The 15,012-nt window shown below is 37.5% G+C and overlaps 1 protein-coding gene across 6 annotated transcripts in view; it reads left to right on the top strand.

The window, feature by feature from the left end:
- The window catches only part of MYCBP2 (MYC binding protein 2), a 301,875-nt gene that overhangs the window by 224,581 nt on the left and 62,282 nt on the right, over positions 1–15,012 (top strand). The gene's annotated exons all lie outside the window — the stretch shown is intronic.

Genomic DNA, 15,012 nt, shown 5'->3' on the forward strand with positions numbered 1-15,012 from the left:
CCTTCTGGTCTCCCATGCGGGTGCAGGGCCCAAGCACTTGGGCCATCCTTCAATGCCTTCCCGGGCCACTGCAGAGAACTGGACTGAAAGAAGAGCAACCGGGACAGAATCCGGCGCCCCAACCAGGACTAGAACCTGGGGTGCCACGCCGCAGGCAGAGGATTAGCCTAGTGAGATGCGGCGCTGGCCATCTTCTTTTTTTTTCTTTAAGATTTATTTACTTATTTGAAAGGCAGTGTTACAGAGAGGCAGAGAGAGAGAGAGAGAGAGAGAGAGAGAGAGAGGGGTCTTCCATCCACTGGTTCACTCCCCAGATGGCCACAACAGCCAGAGCTGTGCCGATCCGAAGCCAGGAGCCAGGAGTTTCTTCCCAGTCTCCCACGTGGGTACAGGGGCCCAAGGACTTAGACCATCTCCCACTGCTTGCCCAGGCCATAGCAGAGAGCTGGATTGGACGTGGAGCAGCTAGGACTTGAACCTGCACCCAAATGGAATGCTGGCACTGCAGGCAGCGGCTTTTTCCACTAAACCACAGTGCTGGCCCCTAGTTTAAGATGTAGCACTAATATTAAAGAAAAAAGATTTTTCTCAATGTTTTAACTCAAGTTCCCATCAACTAGGTAAATTCTACAAAGATACATATTAACTGCCCCACATTTAAACTTAGGTATTTCTGTAAGCATTATTATCAGCAATATTTGGAGTTTTTTCCCTAACAAGTAGGTTTTTCCACTAGTCTTTGAAATTTAAAGTAATCTGGGGCCAGTACTGTGGCCTAGTTGGCTAAGCCTCCACCAACACCCATATGTATGCCGGTTCAAGTTCCTACTGCTCCTCTCCCGATCCAGTTGTCTGCTATGGCCTGGGAAAGCAGCTGAAGATGATTTAAGTGCTTGGCTCCAGATCAGCCCAGCTCTGACCCTTGTGCCGTCTGTGGAGTGAGCCAACAGATGGAAGACCTGTCTGTCTCTCTATCCCTCTCTCAAATAAATAAATAAAATCATTAAAAAAAAAATAAAGTAATCCAGCATGTTAAATTAATTTGGTAATTCTTAATTAGCAGTTATTTTACTATAAATACATATTTTTTCAACTGTTATTCTAATGAGATAGAATAATTACAGCAATGAAAATCTTCCATGCTTAAAATGGGTTTGCATGCAAGAGAGTGAGAGAAGTGTACGTATAAAAATTTTCTGTACTGTACTACAATTTACTTTTTTTATTCTAAAATTGGAATTTGTAAACAGTTTGGCTTTAAGTTTCCAGTGGACTGAAGCTTGCCAACCTTCTTAATGGATATTACATTCCTTGTTTTCATTAACTTTTTTCTATTATTTTAGAAGTATCATTTTATGTCTTTTAGCTCCTAATAGTACCTCACAATTATAAATATTCAGGGAATATTTGACTATAGATATCATGCATTTCTTGTAATCCTGTGATAGATATTCCAATATTTACTCAGAGTATAGTATATCTTTAAAGAAGAAAAATAAATTTCTCTCAACAGTAAATTGGTAAAGTAATTAAATTACTGAAATAATAAAAACCAGCTATACCATGATGTCTAATAATTCTATATTTACGTGAATTCTAAGCAAGATTCTCAGAAGTAAAAGCTATTTCAGATGATTATGTGTAGTATAGCATTTTGTCATTTTCTACCCATCATCCAAGAGACTAAATAGTTTACCATTAGAAATGGTAAAGTCTAAGTTTACTGTTCTCTCAGATTCTTTGAATTTGGAATGTATAATTTATGTCAGTGTGTGCTGGTGTAATACTTTCAAGCCCTTGCAACAAAAGTTTTCCTATTATACTCATATGAAAAATGTTTAAATTTGTTAAATGTGGCAGAAGTCTCATTTGGGTATCTGCATGGATATTTATTTACATAAGAAAATATTAACATGTACAAAAGTGCTATGTCTGCATGACTTGTAGAGATGCAGTCATTTGATCTGATTTCCTCTCCAAGCAACTTAGAGATATTTGATGTTTCCCAACCCTAAGGTTAGTTCATCCCTAAAATGGGATACCTGGTAAATGGTACCTGATAATATTGTTGCCCTAAGTGCAGATACTTCGTGTCTCTCATGAGCTCAGGAAGATGTGGAAGAAGGCATTGTCTGGGAAAGCAGTCTATTCTCAGTGTAGAATGAATTGTAAGAAGGAATTTTAAAAGAGACAAATGAGTTTTCCTACCTACTTCTCAGTCAATTTTTACAGCAAGGGCAGGAGAGAGAAAAAGAAATGTGTATATGGAATATTTTTTTGTTTTGAGATTAATTTACTATAATGAGATTATGTGCAGATGTTAGTTTGAATTTTAATAGAAGTATCAGTTTACTGTGTAAGACTTGGATGACATTTCTGTCCTGGACTGCAGTCACAGCACAACATTTATCTGTTTGCTTGCTGTGAAGGTGTGTGAATAGAGCACTTGATTTAGGATTAGGACAACACCAGTGTTTTTATTCTCTATTCTCCCCTCCAACTAGTTTTTTTATGCTAATCTGCTTCCTAAATTCCTTTTCTGCTCCTACAGAAAAATGATACTATGGCTTTCTATCAAGAATTTGAGAACTGAAGGCCAGCTTTTGTTCAAGTACTAAAGTTCAATAAAAGTTTTCACACTGGAACCTATGCCATCTGTCACAGCAGCCAGTAGATTTAGATTAGTTTTGGCTGTAACATCTCCAGCATCTCTTCAGATCCTTATTGTTTTACTCATGTGTGTCGACTTCTTTCAGCTGAGCCATCTCCTCTGCGGTATAGGAAAGCGCTGGTCCAAGTCCTTGTTTCTTCATCCTCTGTTCACTTCATCCTAAGATTTCACACTAAAGGGAATACCGAGGTTGTTTATAAGGCATTGTGTGCTAGTGCCTTCTCTTGTCTAGATTTGATCTTCTATCTCTTCTCTCTCCCCACCTCCTTATTGGCTTCTGTGTTGTTTAAGAGAAAAATTGATAACATGGTTTAAATGCTACAGGATGTAAAGGAAACACAAAACATTCTTGGCTCAACTAGGAGAGTTTTGGTTGGAGAAGGCATTCAAGAAAGAGGCAGCTTGTAATCAGAATGTTAAAGGATTCACAGTCATTTATCAGGAATGGGAGGCTAGGGCTGGAAAAGAAGGTAAAACTAGCATTCCAACTGTGAATATAACTTGAGCCTATAAGAGAGATCTATTAAATCAGTAAATATTTCTTGAGCACCACCTACATGCCAGGTATAGTTCTAAGCACTGGTCATGCAAAGAGGCCAGTTTATAATCCAGTCAGTAATCCAGGTAAAAAATGATGGTTGCTTTACCAAGAGCAGTAGCCAAGGAGATGGTAATAGGAATACTTGATATATTTTGAAGGGCTATCACTAAGATTTGCTTAGAATAAACAAACAGTAAGAAGGAAGTAGTAAAAGATTAATCTAAGTTTTCTGATCAGACATTTAGAAGAATACAGTTCCATTTATTAAGATCATTGCAGCAGGAGCCATTGTTTTGATGCGGCAGGTGGAGCCACTGTTGCCAGCATCCCGTATTAGAGTTCTAATTTGAGTTCCACTCTGCTCTGCTTCTGATTCAGCCTTTTGCTAATGCACCTGGGAAGGTATTGGAAGGTAGTTCAAGTGCTAGGCCCCCTACCACCTTTGTGGGAGACCCAGGTGGAGTTCTTGGCTTCTTGTTTTGGCCTGAACCAGCTCTAGCTGTTGGAGCCATTTGGGAAGTAAGCCAACAGATGGATGATATCACTCTCTGTATCTCTCCCTCTCTCTTTGTTGATCTCCCTTTGAAATAAATAAAATATATAAATCAATCTTTAAAAAGAGAATTGCAACAGGATCAAGTTATTAGTGAGAAATAAAAAGGGTTTCACTTTTGACATCATATAGGTAAAACTACTATTATATAATAAACTCCAGAACTTCTGCACTGTATCTCATTACTTGCACTGAGCAAAATTAAATGTTTATATTTTAGCGCAAGCTTCTCATCCTTAGCAATAAATTATCTCATTCTGCCTTTAGTTTGAGAAATCTACACCAACAGAGGCCCAAGAAGTTGTCTACCTATCAATTTGAAATTGAGAGAGATCTCAGTGTCTTGCTCACGTCTTACAGTTAGCTGACAAATTCTAACAATCTAACTCTAGTGACATTTTTTTTCCAACTACATCTCAAGTAGTTGTACATGGATTGTAAGAATTAGAAAACAACAAGAAATTATGTAACCCAACTTTATTTTATTTTATTTTATTTTAAAGGCACAGTTATCAGAGAGAGAGAGATTGATTGATTGATTATTCACCCACTGGTTCGTTCCCCAAATTCCCTGTTAGAGCTGGTCCAGGCAAAAGCCAGGACTTAGAATTCCATCTGGGTCTCCCACATGGATGGCAGGGTTCTACGTATTTGACCCATCATCTGCTGCCTCCCAGGCACATTAGCAGGAAGCCAGATTTGAATAGGGGGCACTTGGATATGAGATGCAGGCATCCCAAACCTTGACTTAATCTACTGCGCCAAAAACCTGCCCTCTAGCCTTCTTATTTTATGCCTCAAATCCCTAACATCCCTGACAACCTTTTGAAGATGGATGATGACGGATGATTCTTGGTATCATGGGCTGTTCTAATTTGTCTGCACTTGGCAGGAAAATGATCATTGCCCCCCTCCCGCCCCGTAGTGAAAGACAAAATAGAACATTTCCCTCTACTTTATCTGTAGTAAACACTTATCTTTATTCTGATGTAGTGAACTGCTACCTGCCTTTTTCTTCTTTCACCAGATATTACTTTGAAAACACTTTTGTTTGTGGTTTAGATTTTAGCACTCTTTGTGCCAAATAAGTATTATATCCTCACAGTATCACATCTGGAAGCAGAATCATGTTATGTTTAAATGTAACACTCGATCAGAGGGCCTGTGTTCTGTCATGTGTACTTATTACTTTTCCCTTGCAACAAATTTGCAATTTGTGGAAAACAAATATTTATTTCTGAGAGTATCCCAAGTTATTGGTTGAGGATCAATGCCTGTATTTTCTTGGAAGTTTTTGAAGCTGTTTTTTCCAAAGCATAGGTCATCCCAAACTCTGAAATGATATGCTTTTTCCAAATGTTATTTCCCCTAGCCAGGTTTACTAGAGATTTGCTATGTATTCAGTAATGTACTGTGTATGTTTTATGAAAGGGAAGTTATATCTAGAAGTCAGTTAGAGAAATATATTTTGAGCAGTATCTGTTGTATGTATTTCCTTCCATTTTCCTTTCTAAACTTAGATTGAATTGATGTTATAGACCATTGTAAAACTTGTTTTTATCTTTACCTTTTGGTTGGGATCACACTGAATCTGTAAATCACTTTGGATAGTATGGACATTTTGATGTTAATTCTTCCAATCTATAAACATGGAGGATGTTTCCATTTTTTTGTGTCTTCTTCTGTTTCTTACTTTAATATTTTCTAATATTCATTGTAGAAATCTTTCACGTCCTTGGTTAAATGTATTCCAAGGTATTTAAAATTTTTTGTTGCTATTCTGAATGGTACCGATCTTCCAAGTTCTTTCTCAGCCATGGCATTTTTTATGTATACAATGACTATTGATTTTTATTTGTTGATTTTATAACCTGCAACTTTACCAAACTCTTACGAGTTCTGATAGTTTCTTTTTTTTTTTTTTTTTTTTTTTTTTTCATTTGACAGGTAGAGTTATGGACAGTGAGAGAGAGAAACAGAGAGAAAGGTCTTCCTTCCGTTGGTTCACGCTCCAAATGGCTGCCACGGCCGGTATTGCGCCAATCCGGAGCCAGGAGCCAGGTGCCTCCTCCTGGTCTCCCATGCGGGTACAGGGGCCCAAGCACTTAGGCCATCCTCCACTGCCCTCCTGGGCCACAGCAGAGAGCTGGACTGGAAGAGGGGCAGCCGGGACTAGAACCTGGTGCCCACATGGGATGCTGGTGCCGCAGGCAAAGGATTAACCAAGTGAGCCACAGCACCGGCCCCCTGATAGTTTCTTAGTAGAGTCTTTTGGTTCCTCCTGTATACGGTATCATTAAATTGACAATCTTGTTCTAGCTTTCATTATTCTGTAATTTTTCCCATCTTTAATATGATAAGCTCCTGTACCATTCACATAATTCCATTTATCTCCCTATAAATATATTTTAAAGAAGGATACTGTATGTACTGATAATACAGTGACATTGCATCTAAAATCTGTGGTATTGTACATACACACAGATACCATGGAATATTATTTGGCTATGAAAAGAATGACATTCTATCATAATTATAGACATGTATAGCATGAACGGAATACAGTGAAATTTGAACACTGTTATAAGACTTACTTATGAAACCTCCTCAGGTTCTATTAAATCTTTGTTAGGATTGTATTTACTAGTTTTACCAAGACCATAAAATATATAACTCCTGTATTTACTATCTTCTCAAAATTGAGAACTAGGACTGGTATTGTAGCACAACAGGTTAAGCCACTTGCTTGCATGCCAGCATCCCATATCAGAGAGGCTATTCAAGTCCCAGATACTTTGCTTCTGATCCAGCTTCCTGCTAGCCCAAGTACTTGGCCATGTGCTTACCATATGGGAAACAAGGATGGAATTTCCGGCTACTGGCTTTGACCTGGCCCAACCCTGACTCTTGTGGCCATTTGGAGAATGAACCAGCATGTAGAAGTTCTTTCTCTCTCTCTCTGTCACCCTGCCTTTCAAATCTTTAAACAGAAATCAAGTACTATACAAGATGAGAAGAGTGATACATACTGAAGATGATTTCTACCTGTTATTTGTAGTTTCATAATAGAATGTTCTTTGAAAAAGCAAATTCTCATCAACATTATTCCCATTCTCAGGATATGTAGTAGTGATGATGACATACATACTGTGATTATATTCCTGTCCTCTTGAATGTAATGTATTGCCATTATATTGCCCTTCCTAATATGCCATTCACAGTTCTTTTAACACATCCCACTAGTAATTTAGTAAATTATTAGTTGTATCACAGCTTGATAATAGCATATAATGGGAAATTAACAAAATTAATTAAACTGAATTTACTGCCAAATTTTACCCTACAAAAAAAAAAAAGATTTATTGAAAAGGCAGAGTTACAGAGTAAGAAAAGAAGTAGAGGGAGAGGTACAGAAAGAGAGATCTACCATCTGCTGGTGCACTCCCCAAATGGCTTTAGTAACCAGTGCTGAACAAGGTTGAACCCAAGAGCCAGAAAATTCATCCAGGTCTCCCATTTAGGTGCAGGGACCAAAGCACTTGAGCCATCCTCTGCTGTTTCCCAGGTGCATTAACAGACAGCTGAACCAGAAGTAAAGCAGCTGAGACTCAAACCAGCACCCATGTGGGATGCTGGAGCTGCAGACAGGAGCTGAACCCACTGTGCCATAGAGCCAGCCCCTTTTTCCCTTTTCTAGAATAACTACTATAACTGGAATTTTACCAAAGATAAACATTGTTAAATTACAGTACTTATGAGATTTTATATTAGAATCTGTGAAAAGTTAACCCTGATGGACCACTGACTTTGAGCTGTGAAATGTAACTTTATAATCATTGCTTAATGATTCAACATTCAAAAAGAGTATAGTAAATGCTGCTTTTTAAATCTCCTAGCCTGCAGTTGTGTATAATGCAACCAAATGGTAACATGTTTCTTGATTTTTCCATAGGTAATTTATGAATCCAATGATATTCACAAAAAAAATCTGATATTCACAGCAGAACTACATTTCCTCTTTGTTAAATTGAAGTGAGGTGCTCTCTCCATTTAAAAAAAAGTACATTCTTTTATTATCATCAATATGTAAAGAAGTTTTAGGTGATATAAGGATCCCTAGTGGCATCTTTTTTTTTTTTTTTCTTTAGAAGAAAAGATTGAGTTAGTTATTTGAAAGGCAGAGTCCAGAGAGAAAGTGAAAATCTTCCATCTGCTGATTCTCTCCCCAAATGGCTGCAACAGTCAATGCTGGGGCCAGGCCAAAGCCAAGAGCCAGGAACTGCATCTGAGTCTTCCATGTGGGTGCTGGGGCCCAAGTGCGTGGGTCATCTTTTTGCTGCTTTCCCAGGTGCCTTATCAGGGAGCTAGAATAGAAGCAAAACAACCAAAACTTGAACCTACACTCAAATGTGGAATCTGGCATTGCAAGTAGCAGCTTAACCCATTTCACCACAATGCCAGCTCTAATTTTTTAAAGTACAATTTATGATGAACTCATATTTTTATTTGACTATTTAAATGAAAAGACCCAAGGAACATGATACTTGGGATCCAAAACAAAGAATAAATGATACTCGTGCAGCGTTGAGCACGAATTTGAATCCTGGCTACTCCATTTCTGATCCAGCTCCCTGCAAATGTGCCTGGAAGAGCAGTGGAGGATGGCCTAAGTATTCATGTCCCTACCACGCATATGGGAGACCCTGATGGAGTCTCAGGCTCCTGGCTTTGGCCTCACCCAGTCTTAGCTGTTGCAGCCCTTTGGGGACTGAACTACAAGATGAAAAATCTCTCTTCCCCTCTCTCTCTGTACCTCTGCCTTTCAAATAAATACATATAACTTAAAAAAAAAAAACCATAGTGTTTGTGAGGGGAAATTATATACTAAGCAACAACATTAACTTCAAATGGAGACTGGAGGAAAGTTCTGATTTTTGAAAATCATTTTTAATATTATTCTCTTCAGTGAACTACATCATACATTAAAAGAATCAAAACTTTATGGAAATAGATTAAATAATAGATTGTTTTTTCTATATTGTGGGATTTATTATGAAGAACATGTCTATTTAATCCCAGTCAAGTGTTCTATAAAAAGCAGATCAGCTTTTTTTCTCTTGTGCAGACATAACTACCTCTTTGAGAGTGCTTTTCTTTTTTAAATTGAAAAATATAAATTCCTCAAAAACTTGACTGTAATTTTTTACAGTATGATCAAACATGAACAGATTTTGGAAAAATCAAATACAGAACAATTGTTATTTCCAGTCACAGCTTAATTTCTTAGTCATTATTAATAGTAATTTTTTTTTAGACTTCCACTTCAGAAAGTAAATGTTTCTTTTTTTTTTTTTTTTTGGACAGGCAGAGTTAGTGAGAGAGAGACAGAAAGAAAGGTCTTCCTGTCCGTTGGTTCACCCCCCAAATGGCCACTACGGCCGGAGCTGCGCCGATCTGAAGCCAAGAGCCAGGTGCTTCCTCCTGGTCTCCCATGCGGGTGCAGGGCCCAAGCACTTGGGCCATCCTCCACTGCCTTCTCGGGCCATAGCAGAGAGTTGGACTGGAAGAGGAGCAACCGGGACTAGAACCCCCGGGTGCCGGCACCACAGGCGGAGGATTAGCCAAGTGAGCCGCAGTGCCGGCCAATGTTTCGTCTTTTCCACTCTGAATAATACCTCAGGATGCATCTCTCAAGGCTCTGTAACTTACTGAAAAGCTTTCAAGGCCATTTGGCTTCAAACCCTATCCCATAGTTTGTCCTTGAGCCTCTAATATCTTATCTTTGAAGTGTGCTTGTACGTTTTCACATTTCTGTTTCTGGGTGCTTCCGGGTAAAATAATATTCTTCTGAGTTCCTGCTTCTGTGTCTTCTGCTATACTTGCTCCTCATTGGTTTTAGCAACCAAGCCATGAGACTGTCCTTACACTGGCAGTATGAATTCCCCTCAAATTAACTCTTCCACTCAGAAGCTGCTGCCCTTCCATTCCATGTCTTCAAAATGAAAATACTTCATTCCCTTCTGTGTTTTTACTGATGGTTCCAGACTATGCACTGGATGTTAAAAAACATCAGAATTCATTTTGCAGAAACTGATCCCTTTGGCATTTTACAGAGTTGTTCAGAAAGAAAGATGGTCACAAATATTAAAATCCTAATGTCTTTAAAATTATATTAAAATGATATTATGGCATGTATGTGACTGTCCACGCCACCTATTCCTTCTTGAACCCTATTGTATTAGAATTTTAATCCCTATCCACAGAAACTGCACCAGTCAGTCTGCTTTCTTTGTCTTGCCAAATTCAGTTGTTGCGTTTAAGATCTCATTATAGTTACCTATCACAGTATTTGATGGAACGATCTCTCCTTCTTCACTTGCCTACAAGGTGTTTCCTACTTCTCCACCTGCTCATTTCTAGTCTCCTTTCTGCATACCCATCTATTGCATATCCCAGGAATATCCAAGGGCGTTAGCCTCTTCAGGCCCCACTCCTGAAGTGAGCTGACGTGGTCATAGAGGATTACACAACATCTATAGCTTATGATTCCTGTGTTGATCAGTACCTAATGTAATAGAGAGTTGTTCACCTCTCTCATTCTCTCTCTCTCTCCCTCCCATCACCCACATTTAAACTCTACAAAAGCAGGGACTTTGGTCCTATTATCACTGGATCTACAATGCCCAAAACAATGCCTGACACAAACTCAGTGTCTTACACTGAATGACGTTTGTAAGTGTGGGTTACCCATCACCTTTGCTGTAATTGTGAATTACTCAAAAGCAGTACTTCTGCTATTTTAGAAAAAGTATATATTTCGTCTATTTTTTCAATGATATTAAGAAAGATATCTCCTGTTAACCTTTATTTGTTCCAACTCATGTGATTAATTTTATTTTTAATGTCATGAGTTAAAAGTTTAAATAGTGAATTCTTTACAGATCTAGATAGAGGTTTTTTTAGCTTACTGATTTCAAGGGTCTTTTTCAGTCTTTGAAAAACATCTATTGTTAGATACTTCATTTTATCCATGATTCATTAGCGTGTCTAACATTTTCTGGTGACTTATAAATTTTCTTTGTTTTTTTGTTATAAGACTTTCTGTAAACAAAATTTGGTATTTCAGAGATAGGGTCTACAAAGCAAACACTGAATACTGAGGTTGGTACTCAGGAAAGTAACCCAACATAAATATCCACATGGGTCCATTCTGAGACCCATACTAGAAAATCATGGCATGAGTCCATTCAGAAATCCAAATGATAGTTGGTTAAACTGTGATTAACATACTTTCATCTCGCACTATTTAAAAATTGCTTATTATTATCCTTTATTTTATTTGTAAATGAGCACCAAATTAAAGAAAACTGAGCTAAAGAAATATTAGTATAAAAGAAATGTTCAAATTTAATTTATCAGAGTTAATGCATTACAAACTAGTAAGTTATCACATTAGTACATACTAACAATTATCAGCCTAAATTGATTAATTAGATATATCTTTTCAGATTTAATTTTAGAGAAATTTAAACTTGTTGGAAAAATAGCTGAATAGAAACTTGTTAATAATAGTGTTTAGTTGCATACCATTTGAAATGTTTTGTTTTTGCTTGTGTTCTCTGCTAAATTTTTTTTCCATTGAATCTGTGCTGCTTCTTTGCCAATGTTTTCCACTGTAGAATCTCCATCTCGCAACCTTGCTTCTCGTGAGCGCATTTACAAAAATTATGGTGTAGCTGGGCCTGCTTCTGCTCTCTCATCTCTGTCTCACAAACTGAAGGGTGGGTATACGTGCATTCATGGATGGGCCATTCTTAGTGAATGTGGGAAGTGTCAATAAAAAGCTAGAATTCACCTCAACCATTTTCATCCCATTCCATTTTTTAAAATTAAAGTTTATCATTTTATTTAAAATTTCATATGTTTAGGGTAATTTATGACATATCTTTTCAGTATTATAGTATAGATTGTCCTCATTGCTATGCATGTATATTATATCTGTAAGGTAAATAGTAGCCTTATTTAAGTTTTAAGTTTTATGAGAACTTAAAAAATAAAATAGGGATATAGAAGTAAAGTAATGCCAAATTTAGGGAGTTTTAAAAATAATTCTTGTCAGAACAAAATGACATGTGTGAAAGACACAAAGCACATTGTGTTCTATAAGAATATAGTATTTTATGTGACAGTTTAGTCTTAAACTCATTTTGCTGTTATCTAATGTAAAACTATTTTATCTTTTAGCTTATTATGAGAAACATTTTGATAATTAAAGTTTTTGTAGTTTCATTTGCTATCAGGAAGCATGTATGTTTAACCTACATGTCCTATCAGGAATGATTCCTTATTGTAGAAAAAATTGCACAGGTCATTTAATGAATGAATACTTAACATTTGATGTGTTTAAATATACTAAATCTGTATCTGTTTATTCTGTGGACCTTTGAAGTTAGAAAACGTTTTGCCCACTGTGGCTTATACATTATAAAATATGATCACTTTTGGGTGTGAAAATATTATGTATGGCATGACGAATTTTAACAAACTCTTTTTTAAAAAACATTTATTTATTTATTTGAAAGAGTTACACAGAGAGAAGAGAGGCAAGGAGAGAGAGAGAGAGGTCTTCCATCCACTGGTTCACTCCCCAGTCTGCCCCAACAGGCGGAGCTGCGCCAGTCCAAAGCCAGGAGCCAGGAACTAATTCCAGGTCTCCCAAGTGGGTGCAGGGGCCCAAGAACTTGGGGCATCTTCTACTGCTTTCCCAGGCCACAACAGAGAGCTGGATCAGAAGTGGAGCATCTGGGACTCAAACTGACACCCATATGGGATGCTGGAGCTTCAGGCCAGGGCTTTAACCTGCTGCGCCACAGCGCCGGCACCCACAAAATCTTTTTTAATATTTTTTGATTATTTAAGCATCTGCTACAGACAAATGTTAGTAATATTTACTGTGGAAAGCACAACATTTGAAACCCAAATTATAAAGATAAGCATAAATTAGTTAGCATATGGACTTAAACCTCAACAAACAACATTTAAAAATATGTGACATATTTTGAAAGTATTTCAAAAGGATTCCATTATGATTTAATAAATACATCTAAGAAATAAACACCTCTGCTGTTATCCATGCACCTGAACTCCAGCAGGTATTTAGCTTTCAGACCTGAAAATATTCGCCACTACTAGAGCTGTAGAAACAAGGTATACTTTCTTCTGTCTCTGTTGCAAACATTTGTGTTTACATATGAGAAGTGGTATTCCAGGTATAAGACACACTCCATTGTTCAGCCAGCCGCAGGGGATATTTCCTCTGTGAGAAAATACCCATCATTAAAACAAAAAAAGAAAAAGAAAAGAAAATACCCATCATTGTGAATGCATACCTTTCAAGGATTATCTGTAGTGTCAGCATGGGTTCACCACTACTTTGCATGCAACATATGTGCAGAACAACCTTTAAGACATATATGAGGCCAGTAGACAATCTTTGTCAGGAACCCTTTTCATTGTTAGCAATCCTAAAACAAGTTGTCCTTCCATGTAAATGAGGGGGAAAAAATTCTCTTAGTTCACAAAGTTGATTTTTGTTTTGAGAGAGACATGTACCAAATTTAAAAGATTTACTACTAATTTGTCTAGATTCATCATTATATATGGTTCAGGTTCTAAAAGAAGTGTGATGATAAAGGAGATAAAAATGATTCCAGCTCTCAAATAATAGATATCATATACTCAAATTAGTGGTCAGGACTACACTGATGTTTATTTGTTTATAAACTTTTCTGTATATCATTTGTCAATTTGTATGAAATGAGTAGTTTCTTAAACTACTTTTGAAAAGCTTGAAAACACTTGTCTGCCAGGATCACATTTGTTTATCTCTGCTGTCCCAAGACAACTTCAGTATTTAAAATTCTTGTGGTGGTGGATAAAGCCACCACCTTCTGTGCCAACATCCCATATGGGTGCCGGTTCAAGACCTGGCTGCTCTACTTCCAATCCAGCTCTCTGCTGTGGCCTGGGAAAGCAGCGGAAGATGGTCAAAGTCCTTGGGCCCCTGCACCCGCATGGGAGACTGGGAGGAAGCTCCTGGCTTCAGATCAGTGCAGGCTCCAGCCATTGAAGCCATCTGGGGGGTGAACCAGTAGATGGAAGACCTCTCCCCACCCCCCACCCCACCCCCTCTCTGCCTTTCCTTCTCTCTCTGTGTAACTCTGACTTTCAAGTAAATAAATAAATCTTTAAAAAATATGTATTTAGAATTCTTTTCTGTAGTGATTTTTTCCCACCAATTTCCACCCAAGTTCAGCCTAATCTTTTATACTGCATTTCAAAAAAGTGCATGTATGAAAAGAAAATTCATGGTAGAATAATAAAGGATTATAAGAAATTGAATAGCATTATGTTCAGTAAAGTTTCTTTTATTCATCTATATTACCAAAATAATTATTCTAGACATTGGCATGTTGTGACTTAAATATTCAGTTGATCAATATGCACTGAATAGGCTCTTTGCCATACCCTATTATTTTACCATAAGATTTCTCAGCTTGCAAGCATCTAACCCTTATACAAAAATGGCTCTGTCACCTCTGAGCTGTAGCCTTTGGAGCCAGAATTGTAAAAAGGAGATTTGCAGAGAATCTGAAGATTGATAACAGCAGAAGAAAGAAAAATTAAGAAAATGGGAGTTTATTACTCAGTCAACAAATATTTATTGTGCATCCACTGTGTTCCAGGACCCATTCTGACATTACTTCATTGAAGAATCACAGACAAACATGCCTACCCTTACAGGCCTTCCCTGAGGAAGGCAGATGGGACAGCACTACTGTCCTGACCTGGAAATACCTATAGTGTGGTACACAAACAAAAAAGAAGTCATTCTCCTACATCATCCAAATTTGTCCACATGTGTTTTTCTGTGGCAGAATCAAAGACCAACTTGTAGCCACAACCAGTTAACAAATTAATCTCAAACACTTGGAACCCTCCTTCAAAATATGAAATACTTCTAGCAATGTTTGTGGGTTTCAGTTTTTCACACCACTTAAGTCACTTCCATCAGATTGCTTTCATCCCCACAACTATCATCTTTTGCACTAAGAGTAATAGTTTTGTTTTGTTTTCTGTAAGGAGGAAAGTTGATGTTGAAGGTTATGTCATTTGAGAAAAGACAGCCTGACCCTAAGGCCTCAAAGAAAAGCATGAAAAGCAGGAAGGAGAGACACTGAATGAAGG

This window comes from Lepus europaeus, chromosome 6 (genome assembly GCF_033115175.1).
Source record: "Lepus europaeus isolate LE1 chromosome 6, mLepTim1.pri, whole genome shotgun sequence".
Lineage (NCBI taxonomy): Eukaryota > Metazoa > Chordata > Mammalia > Lagomorpha > Leporidae > Lepus > Lepus europaeus.